At 42.0% G+C, this 16,688-nt stretch overlaps 1 pseudogene; it reads right to left on the minus strand.

Annotated features, from left to right (window-relative positions):
- Positions 1-746: 746 nt before the first annotated feature.
- On the minus strand, positions 747-2,258 carry LOC133764606 (interleukin enhancer-binding factor 2-like; annotated as a pseudogene).
- Positions 2,259-16,688: the final 14,430 nt, after the last annotated feature.

Genomic DNA, 16,688 nt, shown 5'->3' on the forward strand with positions numbered 1-16,688 from the left:
ACTACACGGGACATAGTCAGATGTCCTCAGTTTCAAAATAATCTTTTGTAGCAGATACTTTCTTCTGAGCGCAGATTCAAGCAGTCAATTATTGTATTTGGTTGTTTTAGGGTTTTATTTATTTTTTCCACTTCCACTTCTCAAACTACAACTGTTCCCTCCACACTCTACTTTTTCTTAACATTGGCTTTTTGAAGAGATGAGGTCAATTACCTTGAACATTCTGGATGTGTCTTTTCATGTATTATTCCTCTGGCCCCTCAAGAGATTTGAGATTTGAAACAGTATATAATTATGCTATAATCTAGTGAAACAAAGCAATTCAAGTTTTCTTTAAAAATAAGACCAATGAAAGCATAGATGAAATAACCAGGTAAAGAATTCCAGTGGTGGAAAAGATTAATATTGAAGTAGTATGGATTCAATATCTTACATAGTTACCCAAGTTGAACTAAAAACAGATTAGGCTTCCTGGTAGTACAAATAAAAAGAGAGAAAACAAACTTTCCTTACTTTGTTCATAAATAAGGTGTGTATGAATTCTTTAATCACTTATCTACTTCATGGCTCTTAAAGGTCTCTATGGGAGTGAATATTGTGGCAGTCTCAACAATAGCTGCTTTTATAGGACTGTTTTTTTTTTTTAACTAGGAATTACTTTAATCATTTTTATTAGAAAAAAATTCCCAGACACTAAAACTTCACAACATTTCAACAACAATTCAGAGGTGTTTTCAGGAGTTGGGGATCCTAAGTACTAGGAAGAAATGTTGGTATCCTGCTTCATTACAGATGGATGGCATAGGTCATTAATGGGACACTTCTGCCAGCTAAGCCAATACCAAAACCCAGTGGAATGGTATTTCCTTCTAGAGTTAGTTTTCCTTCCTGCTGGCTCCCCTATGCCACAGAAACACCACTGCATAAAGCCAGCAGCAACTAGCCGAGGCTCCAGTCTTCCTGTTGAGCAGGAAAGGGAAGGTCACTCCTGAGTCTCCATGCTTTCCTCTTCCTCTCCCTAAGATGGTTCTTCTGTGTTCTCTTCCTCTTCATCTCCTTCATTCTTCCCTGGTGGCTTCTCATAAGTCTTTTCTGAAGCAGTCATATCACTCCGTCCCAAATAGATATTTCAGAGGCAAGATAGCTGGCATCACCCTCCTGGCTGAGGATCTCCCTAAAGGCCCCATGTGAAAGGATTCGGACCAGAGTCTGAGCTGTGTAGCAAACCATGTCCTGCTGCTCCAGGCTCACGAATGTGTGCACCCTAAAGCTGCCACTCTCACAGGGATCAGTGATATCCACTGAACCTGGAGGGAACAGTCCTGCAGCCAGAATCTGCAAGCAGTGCCTGTTGGCCACATTTAGGGCCAAAGGCTGTCTGGTAGGGTTATTCATCACAGCGTGGTGCCCAAGTAGACCAAGGATCCAGGGTGTGAGGGGCTCAAAGCCAGGAAAACGAATCCTCAAGTCCCTCAGCAGTCTGGTGAGAACTTTAACAGTGGATGGAGAAGCATTTTCCTCAAACCAGAGGGTGTGCTGGATGCTAAGGCACTCTGCAATATCTTGATATACAATGGAGTTCTGGGTCCAGTTTTCGGAGATTGGAAGGTACTGTTGTAATGAGAATCTTCACTGTAGCATCAGAAAAACTGACTTCAAAGCCCGTTTCATTGCTCAGCATAGTCAAAACTTTTGAAGGATCCTGTGCTTTCCAAAACTTTGTTCCCCAGGGCAGCAACAGCTTCCAATGTCAGCAGAAGCTTCAGTATCACCACCAGGTCAACCACATTGTATCCTGTAGTCATTGTTTCCTTTTTTAAGACCTGTCAGACTTCAATTTGCACTTCAAATGTCCCTGCAGCCACAATCAAATTGCCAATCACATTGTTTATTTTCGTTACCAGAGAAAGGATAGAGGCCTGTTTGGGCAGAATTGGGAGCAAGGTCCTGATTCCTCTTCAACAAAGCTTCACTGAAGGAATTTTCATCAGGGGCTGCCTTGACCCCAGGGAAAGCCATTTCACACAAATAGAAATCAAATGGGATATGTGGCACAAAGGGCCTGATCCCTCCGCCCAGGCCACCTCTGGAACCAAAGCTCCCACCGCAACCACAGCCTCTGTCACCCCTTCCCAACATTTTCGGTCAGATATCCACAATCGTCCCAGCACCTCGGTCCCCCTACATCATGGTGCCCTTAGCACCGAACAATAGGACTGTTTCTTGGAGAGACAGAAAACAAGTTCCAGAAAAGCTGGGTACTGATATACCCCAAATATCCAGTGATATGCCTGGCACAATGTAGACTTCAATAAACATTTGTTTAATGAAAGAATGATAAAGGTCTACAGTTTTGACTGAAGGAACAGCACTAAAGCTCAAGGGAACTAATGCAATTATGCAAAGGGCAAAAATGAGTATAGCCTGATATTTAGAAGAATATAGAGAAGGTTTTCTTGTCCTTCTTGACTTTTCCTTTACGAAAGACTTTGCTAAAGTAGAACAACAAACAAGACATGATAAGCACTCTAGTCTGCTTTGAGCACAAGTTTTTTATGTGGATGTTAATTCCATCTAACTGATTTTCTCCTGAGACAAAACTTAATATTATAGATTTATTTAATATACTTTTTCTTACACTAAAAAACCCTTGTTTGGATACACATGGCTTAAGACCCTCCAGTATTCATTGCTTTTCCAAGGCCACTAGCAGGGAGCTGGATCAGAACCGGCACCCATATTGGATGCCAATGTCACAGGTGGTGGCTTTTGCCTGCTACACCACAACGCCAGCTTCAGGGAGGGAAGTTTTTAAAATGTAGCCTCAGAAGAGAGAAAAACAACTGAGGCCGGAGTAAACCTCTCAGAAAACAACTCTTCCTCCTCTTTATCTTTCCTCCCTTTGCTCTTCCTTATCCTCCTCACTCTTGCCTTCTTCATAACTCTTCCATTATGTTTATAATGATCATTACATTCAAATAACACAAAGAAATGATTATAAAAATATTACCCATAATCTATTTCAGAACAACTAACATTAAAATTTTCATGTGTTTTCTCAAGAGCTTTTCTATGTACAGACATACATGGTTTTCTTTCATTTTTTGAACTTCTCTATTTGGGCATGAGTCTACTGGAGATATCTTTCATACAAATAATTAGAGATTGATGTTTTTAGCACATGTCTCTCTCTCTCTCTCTCTCTCTCTCTCCCTCCCTCTCCTTCTCTCCCTTTCTCTGTAACTCTTCCTTTCAAGTAAATAAACAAATAAATCCTTAGAAAATGAAATGAAATGTTTTTGTTGTAAAATTAGTGAAATCTTAGTAGAATGGAGAAAAAATTACTTGGGAAAGCAGAAAAACAATTCTTTCATAGAATAATCCATTCTATCGCAAAGGAGCAAGACCTCCAAAGCTCAGCTAAATACATTTTTTTTCAGAACCAGGGACATCTGGCAATCTGGCATCCACCTATCTCCCCTCTCTCTCTCTCTCTCTGCCTCTCCTCTCTCTGTGTAACTCTTTCAAGTAAATAAATAAATCTTAAAAAAAGAGAAAAGTCTTATTTCCTAAACAATGTGAATATTTTCCTGTTGCTTTGGTACTTCTTTGTTTCTGTTTTTATTTGACTAAGAGTTTTTTTTTTTTTCCTTTCACAACACAAATAGTTATTTATTTCATTTAGATCCAAATGGAACTCATCTGGTATAAAATGTGAGGTAGAAATATAACTTTTCGGGGCCCACAATGTGGCGTAGCGGGTAAGGCCATCGCCTGCAGCACCGGCATCCCATATGGGCACCGGTTTGAGTCCTGGCTGCACCATTTCCAATCCAGCTCTCTGCCATGGCCTGGGGAAAGCAATAGAAGATGGCCCAAGTCCTTGGGCTCCTACACCCACATGGGAGACCCAGAAGAAGCTTCTGGCTCTTGGCTTCAGATCAGTGCAGCTCTCCTGCCGTTGCTGCCTCCTGGGGCAGATCGAAGACCTTTCCCTCTCTCTGCCTCTGCCTTTGCCTCTCTGTAACTGTGCCTTTCAAATAAATAAATAAATCTTTAAAAAAACTTTTCAAAAAGTTATCTGCCGGGCAGGCGCCGTGGCTCACTAGGTTAATCCTCCGCCTGCGGCACCAGCATCCCATATGGGTGCTGGGTTCTAGTCCTAGTTGCTCCTCTTCCAGTCCAGCTCCCTGCTGTGGCTCCGGGGAAGGCAGTGGAGGATGGCCCAAGTGCTTGGGTCCCTACACCTGCATGGGAGACCAGGAAGAAGCACCTGGCTCCTGGCTTCGGATCGGTGCAGCACCAGCTGTGGCAGCCATTTGGGGAGTAAACCAAGGGAAGGAAGACCTTGTTCTCTGTCTCTCTCTCTCTCACTGTCTATAACTCTACCTGTCAAATAAATTTAAAAAAAAAAGTTATCTGCCTCAGAACAATTTCTTGTCCCATTGATTTCTAGATTTATATGTCATATATTAAATTCTTACACACTTGAACCATTTGATGATTTCTATTGATCAGTCAAATTTCTGGAAATAAAATAATTCCACTTTTGTTATAGCATTAATTTTTAAAAATTAGTTATGTATTTAAATATTTGTATTTATTTATTTGAAAGGCAGAGTAACAGAGAGACAGCTCTACAACAACTGGAGCTGGGACAGGCTGAATCCAGGAACCAGGAACTACATCCAGATCTCCCACATGAGTAGCAGGAACTCAAGTACTTAAGCCACCATCTGCTGCCTTTCCGGGTGCCTTAGTAGGGAACTGGATCAGAAGCAGAGTAGCCAGGAATCCAACAGGCACTCCTTTGTGGGATGCCAAAGTCAAGCATTGGCTTAACCAGCTACACCAAAACAACCTCCCCCTCCCACAATTATTTAAAAGGCAGTGAGAAAGAGAGGGGGAGAGACATTCTTTCCACTGGTTCATTCTTCAGATGCCCACAAGAGAAGGGGCTGGACCAAGCCAAAGCTAGTAGTCTAGAATTCAATCTGGGTCTCCCACATGGGTAGCAAGGACCCAATTACTTGAGCCATCATTACTGCCCCAGAGTCTCCATTAGCAGGAAGCTGGAATCAGGAGCTGCAGCCAGAACTCAAACCCAGGCCCCTCCATATGGGAGAAAAATTCAATGTCTCCAAGAATGTGCAAGAACTAACCTCAATAAAGCCATCATGTATTCAGTCATGCTACACATTTACCTACCACCACCCCCACCCACCAGACACACAGGGTCACCTTTGAACTATATCTTATTTTTGATATTGTACATATGAACAAGGTTTTTAACATTGAACAATGAACAAGGTTGATAAGGTTCTCATTCAGCAGGCATTATAGTGATAGAAACAACAAATAAATAAGAAAATATTAACCAACAAAATGATTGAAAAATGAATCTATAACTATTTTCAATTGAATGGTCAATGAACTATTTCCTGAGGAGATAAGATTTAAGCTGAAATGTGAATAATGTGTTAAGAAATAAAGACAAAATGGTTGAAGAGCCTAGGCAAAAAGAAAGATCAAGAGACTGGCCCTGTAGCATAGTGGGTAAAGCCACTGCCTGCAGTGCTGGCATCCCATATGGGTGCCAATTCTAGTCCTGGCTGCTCCACTTCAGATCCAGCTCTCTGCAATGGCCTGGAAAAGCAGTAAAAGATGGCCCAGGTCCTCGGGCACTTACACTCATGTGGGAGACCCAGAAGGAGCTCCAGGCTCCTGGCTTTGGATCAGCCCAGCTCTGGCCATTTGGGGAGTAAACCAGCAAATGGAAGATAACTCTCTCTCTCTCTCTCTCTCTTTGCTTCTGCCTCTCTGAAACTCTGCCTTTCAAATAAATATATGAATCTTTAAAAATAAAATCAAATGAAATTTCTTGGTATAGTGCTATCTGCAGCTTAATAAACTACATGTTTATAAATACACAAGCATTTCACTGGATCTGAAGAAAAATCCTGAAAGTTTCTAGCAAGAAAGTAACACAAGGGGGGCTGGCGCTGTGGCGCAGTGAGTTAATCCTCCGCCTGCGGCGCCAGCATCCCATATGGGCGCCGGTTCTATTCCTGGCTGCTTCTCTTCCAATCCAGCTCTCTGCTGTGGCCTGGGAAAGCAGTACAAGATGGCCCAAGTCCCTGGGGGAGACTGGGGAGAAGCACCTGCCTCCTGGCTTCAGATGGGCCACTGGGGAGTGAACCAATGGACGGAAGACCTCTCTGTTTCTCCCTCTCACTGTCTGTAACTCTACCTCTCAAATAAATAAATAAAATCTTTTAAAAAAAAAAGTAACACAAAATGAAAATTAAGATGTCAAAGTCATTGATATTTTGTTTCCATTTCTCATGCTGAACCCTTTCCCTCCCCATCAAATGCTAAATTCTTTTACTGTAAAAATTCCAAACACAGGTGTAGGATGTCAATTCATCCCTTATATACATGTACATAAATTTTTCAGTTGGGGCACCAGGATAAAATGTCCAATAGTGTGGATATCTTGATAGATTAGGAGAAAAGGCCATTGAGCTGTGTTAGGAAGAGGATAGGAGTTGTTACTGATTGAATGTGTCCCCACAAAATGATCTTCTGAAGTCATAGTCCCCAGTACCTCAGAAAGTTATCTTATTTGGAAATCTGGTTTTTACAGAGATAATGAAGTTAAAATGAGTTATTAGGGTGAACTAATCCAACATGACTGGGGTCTTTATAAAACAAGGGAATCTGGACACAGAGACAACAAAGATAGTGTGAGAACACATTGGGAGCAGACATTTCTATGAGTAGAATGATGGATCTACAAGTAAAGGAATGCCAAGAACTGCCAGCAAACACCAGAACCTAGAAGAGGCAAGGAATGATTCTCACCTAAAGCCAGCAGAACCAACCGGCCTGGTTGACACATTGATTTCTGACTTCCAGCATCTAGAGCCCTGACAATAAGTTTCTGTTGTTTTAAGAGGCCAACTTTTTGATATTCTGTCATAACAGTCATAACAGCCATAACAGTTGAGGGAGTTGAAGAGAGGCTGACTAAATACATGCAGGATCTAGCTCAACTGCCAGAAACAAGCTCTTCTAATCAGGTAGAAATGCAATACCAGACATTAACAATTTACAAAGTCCTTGGAAAAAATGAAGGAGTGGCCGAAGGGTGGGTGATCCAGAGAGCCTCCGTACAACATTACAAAACAGGTCTGACAGGGAGTTGCTGTCTCGGTTCCAATTGAGAAAATGGTAAACTAGAATGTCGTCTTCAAGAACACTCCATTTCACTTGGGACTGAGAGATCAGGAAAATCGCTGCTTCTGTCAAACTCCCAGTGTCAAATATTATCTATTGCTCCTTAACAAATTCCAGAAAACTTAAAAACAATAAATATTGTTGTGGCTTAAAACAACAATGGGTGTTTGTTATCTCTCACATTTTCTATTAGCTAGAAATTTCTAGGTGGTTTGGTTAGGCAGTTCTGGCTGGGAATTCTCATGGGGTTGACTCGGAGCTTTGGCTTGGGTTGCAGCCATCTGAACCCTTGGCTGGGGTTAAATGATCCACATCCAAGGTGGCTTCCTCCCATATCTGATAGTTTGGTCCTGGGTTGAGGCTTCAGTTCCTCTCCCATGTGGGCTTTTCCACAGAACTGTGGGAGTATCTACATTACATGATGGCTATCTTTGCTGAGAGTGAATGATCCAAGAGATCAAGGAAAAAGCAGCAAAGCCTCTTAACTTAGCTTAAAAAGTCCCTTGTGTAGTTTTCTGTTGGTCAAATGAATTCAACTTTATTCAGAGTGGAAGAGGACTACAAAAGGATGTGAATACTAGGAGACAAGCATCATGAAGTACAATGGGGAAGTGGGAGGGCTAGCTACCACAACCTATAAAGCCAGTGAATAAACACTAGGATGCTGCTACAGAAAAGTTTAGTGTCTCCAAGAATGTCCTTGACAGCAACACTAGCCAAAGGAGGGAGAAAAGGACAACTGCTTCATTTACACTTTTCAAATGTAGCTGCGAAGAAGTATCACAAATATGGCCTACTTTTTTGTTCTTTTGTTTTGGCTTTTAGTAAAGTTTCTGCAAAAACAAGAAATCACATAAAAATGGTCATTGAGATACAGCATGAGTACCATTCAGATCCTCCACAAAGATCATGACACAGAAAGCAAATTTTCTCTCCCATCTGGAATCCATCTCTCCTCCAAGGAATCCTTTGATTTAGTAGAAATCATTTTTAGAGGCCCCAGGGACATAGGGTTGCTCATTGTACTAGACTATCTTTGCTTTTAGGTCTTGCAGTTGACAGAACTAGACAATGTGCATTTTTTAAAAGACAAACTATCATACGTTTAGGTTTTCTTTTTTTCCTTGAGAAGCAGGGAGGGAGGATGGGAGGGAGGGAGGGAAAGAGAAAGAGAGGGAGGGAGGAGGGAGGGAGAGCGAGCTAGTGCTCCTACCCACTGGTTCACTAATCAAATGCCCACAATGGCCAAGATCACACCAAGGCTGAAGCAGGGAGCTGGGAATTCAGGGAATTCAATCCAGGTCTTCTGTGTCAGTGGCAGGGATCTAACTACTTGGGGCATCACTTGCTGACTCTCAGAGTCTGCAGTAGCAAGAAGCTGGAAGCTGGCTCTGGGTCCTAAACCCAGGGACTCTAATATGGGACACACACATCCTAATTGGTGTCTTTTTTTTTTTTTTAAGATTTATTTATTTTACTTGAAAGTCAGAGTTACACAGAGAGAGAAGGAGAGGCAGAGAGAGAGAGAGAGAGAGAGAGAGAGGGAGAGAGAGAGAGAGAGGTCTTCTATCTGATGGTTCATTCCTCAATTGACCACAACGGCCGGAGCTGAGCTGATCTGAAGCCAGGAACCAGGAGCCAGGAGCTTCTTCCGGATCTCCCATGCAGGTGCAGGGGCCCAAGGACTTGGGCCATCTTCTACTGCTTTCCCAGGCCATAGCAGGGAGCTGGATCAGGAGCGGAGCAGCCAGGACTTGAACTGGCACCCATTAAGGGATGCTGGCACTGCAGGCGGCAGTGCTACACCACAGCACCAGCCCCAGTTGGTGTCTTTTTTTTTTTTTTAAAAAGATTTATTTATTTATCTGAAAGTCAGAATTATACAGACAGAGGGAGAGACAGAGAAAGAGGTCTTTCATCTTCTGGTTCACTCCCTAAATGGCCACAATGGCCGGGGGTGGGCCAGGCAGAAGCCAGGAGCCAGGAGCCAGGAGCTTCCTCCAGGTCTCCCACCAATGGGTTCAGGGCCCCAAGCACTTGGGCCACCTTCTGCTGATTTCCCAGGAGCATTTGCAGAGAGCTGGATCTGAAGTGGAGCAGCCAGGACTCACATTGGAGCCTATATGGGATCCTGGTGTTGCAGACAGCAGCTTACCTTGCTGTGACACTGCGCCAGTCACTCTAAATGTCTTAACCACTAGGCCAAACATCTGTCACTGTCATGAATTTAGACATTTTTTTCCTGAATTTGCAGAATTTAACACTAAATAATTTTTTATTTAGCTATTTTAATATTTGCATTTAAATATTTTAAAATTTGTCTCTATCAACATTACCATAACTAGTTTTTGCTTGTCTGTCACTCACTATGTTTCAGCATAATACACATATTACAACTAGCAATAGGACTAATTAGTGAAATTTACTAAGATTTCTTTACAGTCCTATGTATCTTTGGGATACATTCCACTAAGGACATTCATTGAAAATACTGTTTTCTGGGGCCAGCGCCATGGCTCACTTGGTTAATCCTCCGCCTGCGGCACCAGCATCCATATGAGCACCGGGTTATAGTTCCAGTTGCTCCTCTTCCAGTCCAGCTCTCTGCTGTGGCCCCAGGGAAGGCAGTGGAGGATGGCCCAAGTGCTTGGGCCCCTACACCTGCATGGGAGACCAGGAAGAAGCACCTGGCTCCTGGCTTCGGATCAGCACAGCGCTGGCTGTGGCGGCCATTTGGGGAGTGAACCAAGGGAAGGAAGACCTTTCTCTCTGTTTCTCTCTCTCACTGTCTAACTCTACCTGTCAAATAAAAAGAAAAAATACTGTTTTCTAAAATCTTTTGGAAAGGGACTGGTAATGTGGCATGGTAGGCTAAGCCTCCGCCTGCGAAGCCAGCATACATATGGGCACCAGTTTGTGTCCTGGCTGTTCCACCTCTGATCCAGCTTCCTGCTAATGGCTTGGGAAAGACAGCAGAGGATGGCCCAAGTGTTGGGCCCCTGCCACCTTGTGGGAGACCATATGAAACTTCTAGCTCCTGGCTTTGGCCTGGATCAGCACTAGCCTTTGCAGCCCTCTGGGCAGTGAACCAGCAGATGGAAGTTCTCTCCTCTTCTCTCTCTGTAGCTCTTTTAAAATAAATAACTATATCTTTAAAAAACTAAATAAAATAAAATCACTTGGATAGTTCTTTCCTCTGTAAAGTTAAACTATGTGAAATTCATACTATGTCCTGCATGGATTTCTTAATCACTGCAGGTTTTAGCTTCCCAGTTTCCCCTCCTCCAAGAGAATCCTTTTTAAGGTCACCAGGTAACTGATAGGATTTGAACCCAGGCAGTCTGTTGCCAACACACCCTTACACTCTTTGCACTAATATCTTAGCTAGTTTGCAGATCATTCCCATTCATCTGAGTTTCCAAAAGGCCTGGTGACAGAGTTTGAGCAGGATGGTAGCTGGGGGAGGGGAGGAATTGAGTCAGATTATGAAGGCTCAGGCTTCCAACAGAGACTTAGGTAATACGGATGTGAAGATAATGGGATTAATCGGACTATAGAATCTCTTATTTGAATCTATTGTGACTGCTTATTCTGCAACCCTGGATAGTACAGTTCCTGCAAAGGCAGTTTTCCTACCCGAGAATAAGCTGCTGTGAAGGCTTTCAAGCTACTGCACTCTCATGTTTGCCTCTTCTCTCGGACAATCCTTACACATTCTGTAGACTTTAGCTTCAATCCACTTCTAGGAAAAGATTTCCCTAATCTTTCCTTCAGTTGGTGGACCCTGCTATACACTCACATATCATCCCATTCCTCAGCATTCTTCTCACCCAGTAAAATGCAAATTCTGAGTAAATTCTCTGCCTTGCTCACACTATATTTAACACATAACAAAATGCCTGGCCAATAACAGACTCTCAGTAAATATTTGTTAGCATGGTGTGTTAAATGCGTTATTAGGATTGAGAGATCAGAATGTCTTGGTTTGCCCTGCATCTATCATCTTATGTTCATCTGTTAGTGCGAAACTAGAAACCAAAAACCAAATATCCTGACTTTATGAAAACACAAGCTCTATAAAATCTAAAATTTATACAAATATGTGAGAATGAGAGAAGCTAACACTATCAAATCTTTAAACTTGGGGGAGAAATCCTAATCATTGGATACACTCTTCAGAGTGGGAAAAGATACTGTCATTAGCCTTATGCTGTTAAACATTTGTGAAAGCAGCAGCTTCCGGCTGAATGGCCTGACCCAGATCTGTCACGCCATATTTGGCTTTATCTAAAATAAGTCTTGCCTACTCAGTGGAGAAAGAAAAATCTGCAGGCTTTTGAGTCACGCTGAAATAAGGCATACTGGGAAGTTAATCAGATATGTAGACGATTCTTTTGTTCTTGGTTTTAATTTGATCCTTTGAATAAATATGTTCACATGGTTCAACAGTCATGATATAAAATGGTACACAATGAGAAGCTTCCTTCCCACTCTTGTTCCTGACCAATTCATTTGCTATATCCCCCCATACCACTACTAAACATGTTTTGAGCATTTTTTTTTACAGTTTTACTTATGAAGATGAAAGAAATGTTTGCATTCTTATTCCCCCTTCACTTCCCTCCTGTACATTAAGATAGTATTCTACAGATATTGTTTACACCCTGTAGTGGTTTTATTTTTCATATGTATCCTGAGGATATTTCTATATCAATATACAGAACTTTCTTTTTTGTGTTGTTTTATAGTTGTCTTGTATTCCAAAGGACCATAGTTTATTTAACCCTTTCCTGATGATATGTAAGCTATTTCCAGTCTTTTACAAAGAATGATATAATGAAGAACTTTAAACAGGAAAAGGAAGCTTATTTTAGGCTATTATACACAAGAATGGATTAAAGCATTAAATGGGGATAGTCTGGGGTAGTGAAGGAAGGAGCTCCTTTGTAGAACTAGAAGCGTTATGATCAGTTGAATATGTAGCGAATGACCAGGCAGATCTATCTCAAGGGAAAATTTCTCCTTGGATTAGTTTCTTCCAAGCAGGATAAACACAAGGTTTTAGTGAGACCAGTATCTAGTAAGGGACCTCGCTGCAGAGTTCTGGGTCTTCAAATTTAATAAGATGTATTTAGTGTTTAAAAATAAGTCCAGTTTTTCCTTAGGAAGAGAGGCAATCATTAATAAAGTCACTTCTCTCAACCCTTACAAGTGTTTTAAGAGGCCAAGATTTGTGATTAAAAATTAAAAAAAAAAAGATTGCCTGATGAAGCTCTAGTAATCTAAACAGATACAGTGCAGCAAACATTGTCAGTGGCCTATACAACATCCATCTGTCTTCAGCTGGACCAGCAGAGCTGTGCCTTCGTCAGGTGGCCACTTCTATGTAGCATAGATTGGCTTCATTCCCATTCCAGGAGTGAATCCTGATTGGTCAAAATCACTTGGCAACAGGCCTTATAAAGATGCTTGGCTGAGGTATTTACATATGACCCAATTTTGCCCAATGACACTGGAAGACGAATTGTCTAGAGGAGCTGGGTAGGCTTTGGGGAGAGCAATTAGAGTCATGGTCGTCTTTTACTTTACTCGTGTGTCAAGGGATGGTTTCTCAAAGGTCAGTACAGTTCTGATCTTGCCATTTTCTGCTTCTTGGGACAAAAACCAGCCACAGCTACTTCACAGGTATCTGGGTCACTGTGGGCTGGGTAGAATAGCAGGCACCTGGGTTGGTACCCCTTCAAACAATATTCTTTAAATAATTGTGTAATTTTAGTACAGAGGAGTTGTGGAGACATAGATTTTCTATTCATACTTTGCTTACTAAAAAAAAAAAATTTGCCTTGAACTCACTCCCACTATCTGAAGCAGAGTGATTATTCTGAAAATAACAGTTTACTTTTCCTCTAGATCTCCTCTTTCCAGATTCTTTCACAATGTTTTGCAACCAGAGAAGTTCCTTGAAGCACCCTGAAAGGCTTACAATTTAGGTAACCCAAGGGATCACACTTACCATCTACCCAGTACAACTCATGCATTATTTAATTTTAGAATCTTTATTCTGCTGACTACTAAGCTACTGGGCTACTGCTTGTGGATGTTGCAGGAAAATTTCACTGCTCAGAAAGGTGTTTTATTTCATTTTTTAAATTTCTCTTTAAAAGTAGTAGTTTGGAGAGAATCAATTTACATTTTGTCGATTTGTTCCGGTGATAACCATCATTTCACAGGGCAACAGCATCTGAACTGGTTGTTCATCCCCTAATGTGGCTCTGGGTCACAGGGTACACACAAGATGATCACTGAGAGTGGAATTCAAAGTGCCATAGAGGGGCGGGCATTGGGTACAGTGGTTAAGACGCTGCTTTGGACACCTGCCTCCCATTGTTCTGCAGTTTTCTGCTAACGTGCATGCTGGGAGGCAGCAAACGATGGATCAGATACTTAGGTCCCTGCCACATACATAAGGAGGACTACACTGAGTTCCTGGCTCCCGGCTTTGGCCTGGTTCATCACCAGCAGTTGCAAGCATTTGGAAAGTAAATCAGCAGATGGAAGATTTTTGGGTCTCTCTGCCTTTCTAACAAAAATTAAAATAATTTTTAAAATATTCTTTTGAAAAATTCCACGGAGTACAGAAGAAAAAAAAACAGTGCTAAAGGTGGCTGCTTGGATGGTTGTTTGTACAGTGGGAGAAAGCGTGAGTTTTAGAGTCAGAAATCAGGTCTAATTGGTAGTGCCCAGCATAAAAGCATAAAATGAAAGTTTGGGGCCTACTGGCTTAAAAAATTAAGAGTTAACTGGGGCCAGTGCTGTGGCGTAGCAGGTAAAGCCACTGCCTGCAGTGCAGACATCCCATATGGGTGCCTGTTTGAGTCCTGGCTGCTATGGCCTCTCTGCTATGTCCTGGAAAAGCAGCAGAAGATGGCCCTAGTCCCTGGGACCCTGCACCTATGTGGGAGACCTGGAAGAAGCTGCTGGCTCCTGGCTTCTGATTGGAGAAGAACCGGCAGATGCAGCTATTTGAGGAGTGAACCAGCGGATGGAAGACTTCTCTTTCTCTCTCTCTCGCTCGCTCTCGCTCTTGCTCTCGCTCTCTCTCTGCTGCTCTGTAAATCTGCCTTTCAAATAAATAAATAAATCTTTTAAAAAAATAAAGAATTAATTACAGCAACAGGGCTCTGTGGGGGCTTTGTGTAGGTGGCACACCCATGTATTCCACTCTTCTACATGGCCTTGGGTTCAAATCAGTCATACTCTCGAGTCATTTTCCCTTGGAAAGTTGGTATGCTAGTGAAGTAAAAAGCACTTGACACATGATGGGTGCATGTTCATTTTACTTTCTTAGTCTAAGCTGTGGACTCTTTTCTTTGGTTCTCTAGGGTATCCATCTATGACCTATTCTCATTTCCCACTTTCCTTTTAAAATACTTCAAAGGGAAATATAAAATAGCCCATATCTGGTCATTTAGCATCTACAAAACAGAAATTTTATATGGTTCAGCCTCATACAAACTCCTTAGTGTGACTTTGAAGAGCTCCATCCACAGAGTCAGGCAACTCAGCCCCTTCCCTTGCACCCATGTTGTAGGGGACAAGTGTTCCTGTCCATACCCTGTGCATTCCCTAGCCCTCCACATGCACCCTTCCTTCCATAACGAAGAGTTTCCAGATTAGGGTCCCTTCTAAATCATAGTCCAGTACCCAATAAGATTCCTTATGCAAGCAGTCCTCACTCTGCTTCCACAAACTTTCACCAGTGGTGGAGGGAACCTTTGTTCTACAAAGGGTCATTTGGATATTTAAATTGAATTTCCTGTTCTGCCCATGGTTGCCTTGGCAAGGCCAGACCAAGTGATTTCCCAGGGCCTTATACTGCCCCAGTGACCAGTTGGGGCAGCACTTTGGGGTGGGTGAGCAGAGGTTGGTGCTTGTGCAGGTGTGTTTATAAGAGGATCCCTTGCATGCCATTGCATATATATGCATGGGTTCTCTTGCAGAGTTCCCCAAACCTGGGTGGGAAGAAGAGAGGGACTGGGTTTATGATCGCCCTTTGCATGTTCGTCTCTCCCAACTCTCTTCCCTCTCCAAAAATATAAGGGGCTAGCCTGACTTCCAAGGTCTTTTGTGTGCTGGCCTCAACATACTGTTCCAATTTGATCTTCTTTGACACTCTTCACTTTCTCCCAACTAATTATGATTTCCCCAAGTAATTTAGGCATTTTTTTAAAAAGCCTTCTATATAATGTTTCTCAAATCCTTCTTTTCTCCATCTGATAAAATTTGACTAGTTCGTTAAGATCCAGCTTGTATATCAACTAATATGTTAGTCATCCCTGGGAATCTTCTCCCCAGTCCCAATACTAACCCTCAGGAAGATTTGTGTGTGTGTGTGTGTGTGTGTGTGTGAGAGAGAGAGAGAGAGAGAGAGAGAGAGAGAGAGAGAGAGAGAGAAAGGTCTGGCCGCTACCGCCAGCACGCTGTGGCTGGCGTGCTGTGCTGATCTGAAGCCAGGAGCCAGGTGCTTCCTTCTGGTCTCCCATGCGGGTGCAGGCCCCAAGCACTTGGGCCATCCTCCACTGCCCTCCCGGGCCACAGCAGAGAGCTGGACTGGAAGAGACAGGGACAGATTCTGGCGCCCCAATCGGGACTAGAACCAGGCGTAACGGTGCTGCAGGCAGAGGATTAGCCAAGTGAGTAGCGGCGAAGGCCCCTTTCTGCTTATTCTTAGCATCTATCCCAGTGCCTGACGTTCAGTAGTGATAATTATCCTTCAGTGTGATATAGTCATCAAAATTCCAGCTCACCTAATAGCCAAGTGGTCTTAAATGAATTACTGAAATAGTTTCACCTTCTTTGAAATAAGAATGGATGTAATTACCTTCTTAAATAGCCCTAAAGATTAAATAAAAATAACTCACCTAAATTTCTCCAGTACAGGGACAAGTGGTATGGGTTCCACAAAGAATAACCATGATTAACTTCTATATTCTGATTCTTGGTAAGCTGTAGAAGGAATTAAGTGGGCTTTTTAAACCAGCAATATGGGTGCTATTTTGATAAGAAAAATTTGTACTTAACAGTATCATTTTAATAGAAATATGAGAAAATAGTTTTAAAACATGCTTGAACTAAGGTAACATTTGCTTGGAAATGGTTTATTAAAAAGGCACTAACTTTTAGTAAATCCAATTTGTTATGTTAGTCTTGATACTCTTGTCATCAGATGGGTGAGAAAAATACTACATCTATTTTGAGAGACACTTATATGTTTATATATCAATAACTAAATATAGAGAAATAGGGAAACAAAAAGTGTCTATCTTTAAGAACTTTAATAAATAATATATAATAACTATTGCTTTTATAACTTCCTATAAAAATGCTCTTAAGCATAAGCAAACGAGGGTCTTCAAAAAGTTCATGAAAAGTTTATGTTGTTAAGAAAA

This window comes from Lepus europaeus, chromosome 7, assembly GCF_033115175.1.
Source record: "Lepus europaeus isolate LE1 chromosome 7, mLepTim1.pri, whole genome shotgun sequence".
NCBI lineage: Eukaryota > Metazoa > Chordata > Mammalia > Lagomorpha > Leporidae > Lepus > Lepus europaeus.